We start from the raw sequence: 3,270 nt of genomic DNA, 5'->3' as shown, positions 1-3,270 counted from the left end.
CCGGTGTCTGGATCCCACAAGCAACTCCCTCTATGTGGAAAGGTACGGGCAGCTGCTGGAGACTTGCTGGAGACAGGGTGGCTGCTGCATTATCTGTTTTCAGTCGATTGCTGCCATACATTCCTAACCTAAAATTCTGACCCAATACAGCTATGTTCATCCTCCTTTACTTCCTTCCTGTCTTACAGGCCACAGCATGTTTCTGGGGATGAGTACCCAGGTTCACTCAGCATGTTCTCCTTATTGAGAGTGACCAGGGTCCAGGGTCAAACATCTCACCAGGTTACACCTACTTCTTGAAAAGAGCCCTTTGACAGGGATGACCACCTTCCTAGTGCCAAGGGACAAGTGGTCCACTGACTGGGCAACAATGACCGCACAGGCCTATATGAATCATTTATTTACTTTTAAAATATTTTTATTTATTTATTTGCAAGAAGACAGTGATAAAAGACAAACAGAAAGAGAGAGAGAATGGTTGCTCCAGGACCTCCAGCCACTGCAAGCAAACTCCAGATGCATGTGCCACTGTACATCTGGCTTTAAATGGGTACTGGGGAATCAAACCTGGGTCATTAGGCTTTGAAAGCAAGCACCTTAACTGTTGAGCCATCTCTCCAGGCCCCATGTGAATCATTTAGTAGTGCCTACTGTCTAGAATGTTACATGTTTCCAAGGATACTTGATAAACCACGTCCTCCTTTCCCTCGGAGCTTTGCTCAGTCAAATTTCAGCCAGCACCTGGTCTGAAGGCTTATGTGTCAAGGGCCATTCACAGGGCTACTGTTAAGTGGGCACAGTACCCACAAATGGTGATCAGTTTGCAAAGTTCTGATGCTGTCTGCTTGTGGCTGTGACTTGTTCTCCAACCCAGAGGGATAGAAATCCCTGACATGGTGACCAGTGGCTCCGTGTTCCATGGACAATGGGAAAGAGTGCCAGTTCCAGCTACCCTCAAAAGCCTGGACAGGTAATTTTCCCCATGCATAGCATGGTGAACCTCATTTATAGGGCTTTGTCAATTCTCTTCATAACATCTTTCTGTCATCCCTTCCTGGGTCAAAACAAACCCTGGGCACTCTAACATGGACTCACCTGTCAGGGCACCTGAGGAGGAATTGAGTTGATCAGCACACGGGTCCCATCTGTTTTTCAACCTCCAGGTCTGGGCAGTCTGATGCAGATGGGCGGTCCTGATGCTCCAAGGAGAGATGCTCACGTTGCTGGACTATCGGAAGGCACACGTCTTTGCTGCAAAGCCCAAGGGAAGAAGACTGGCCTAACTGGAGTCATGCACATTCACAATACAACCTCTGTGACACACACGCTCCCTCTGTGGTCGCGCAGGTGGAAAGTGCTGGGCAGCCAGCAGCAGTCGCTGAGATCGACTACTGCCCCTCAGTGGATGGGGTTTGCACATTAAGCTTCCAGCACCCTAGGCTGCTTTACCACACGGAGCTGTGCCAGGAAACCAGGCACTGGGTGAAAGAACCTCCTTGGAGAGCAATAGACAGAAGCTTGGAGTTGCCTCTGAAATCACATCAGGCCATCCAGAAATACGGTACCTGCAAACAAATGCAGCAACCTCTCTCTCTTCACTACAAGTAGAAAACAAGCCCCATAAATGAGCAGGTAAGGCAAGGACAGTGAGCAGTCCTGACTTTTCCAGGAAGGGGTGGCATGCCCCAGGTCACATGTGCCACGCTCTCAAATGGCTCTGTTCAGGCGCTTGACTGAATGACTATCCAACTTCCCAGACACCTGGGTGGTGCTCCTTGCTGCACATGAATATGTATGAGTGACCCAGGAAGCTGAGAAAACAGGGACTTGAGGTCTCTGTAGAACACTTGAGCTAAGTGAAAAGAGGGGTGAATTTATAGCAGGCCTGAATGCTACATGAGGGCAGACCAGGGGCTGCCAACCTGAAGCAGTGGGTTGGCTCTGGGGTCTGTGACCTGTTACACACAAGGTTTTAAAAATATGATTATTTTGTAAGCACACAGAGGGAGGAGGTGGGAGGAAAGGAGAGAGGGAGAGGAGGAAGAGGGTATGAAAATGGGCACATCAGAGCCTCTTACTGCTACAAATGAACTCAACATATGCACCACTCTGTGTATCTTACATGGTTACTGGGGAATCAAACCCAGGCCATCAGGCTTTGCAAGCAAGTGCCTTCAACCACTGGGCCATTTCCCCAGGTCTACATTCAAAGTTTGAATGTTCATTGCCTATAGACAGGACAGGACCCACTGCTTTCACCTCTCTCTCAATGGGTGCGGCTCGCAGAGTTCAGATCGGCCATTTTAAGAGCAGGCCACTTAGCTTCCAGGAGATAGTAAAGAGGAATCTGGAACTCTCTGTCTTGACTTCCTAGTACCTCATCAGGAAGGCAGAGAATAGATTTCTCCACTGCTGTTTTAAAATTTTCCGCATGGAATAAGTTACAGAACTCCACGTCCCTTGCAGAGCCCTGTTGCCGAGAGAAAGCCAGTGAAATCTGGGCCCAAGTCCTAATGAGGCCATCTACCAGCAGGTGACCGACGTTCCACAGGCTGGTTTCATCCATAAAGGAAGGACAGATAACAACATTCACTCTCACGCCAACCCCGTTAATGGCAGACAAACCAATGAACGCCCACAGCACTCCACTTCCATTCCCCTGGAGTCACGGCTAACATTAGTGAGCCTTTCCTACTAGTCGTCCTGGGGCTAACCTCTTGCAGGCACGTGGTGTCATTTAATGTTCCAGTTCTATAAACATACCATTGTGTGTCCATTTAATTAAAAAAGAAAGAGGGGTGGGAGAAACGGATCCTCAGAGGCAAGGACCACCAATAGAGCTGGCTTCCTAGCCGTGCTGCCTGACTCCCAAAGGCATGTTCCCAGGCCGTCCTCCCGGCTCCCCGCACCGCACCGCGCGGGCGCAGGCAGGCAGGCGCAGGCTGGTACAGCAGCGAGGGTGCGAAGGAGAAAGGCTTCGCGCACGGGCTCCTACGGAGTGAGACGCCTGTACCGACAGGGCCGCGGGTGGCTGAGCGCTGAGGACTGCCTTCGTGGGCTGTCAGTGCATCCTGTCAGCCTTACCTTTTTTTGTTTTACAATAGGCAAAGAGGGGAGAGTAGCAGGGTTCCTACACCTGGCTGCACAGCAGAGGTCAGGAACTTGGCTGGGATCTTACAAAATGAGAGGCAGCGAAGGCTGAAGGCAGCAATTCAAGCAAAAAGAACTAGAACAATTGAATTAATTAAACAAACAAAAAAGAACCACAAC

This window comes from Jaculus jaculus, chromosome 8, assembly GCF_020740685.1.
Source record: "Jaculus jaculus isolate mJacJac1 chromosome 8, mJacJac1.mat.Y.cur, whole genome shotgun sequence".
NCBI lineage: Eukaryota > Metazoa > Chordata > Mammalia > Rodentia > Dipodidae > Jaculus > Jaculus jaculus.
This window is presented reverse-complemented; position numbering follows the sequence as displayed.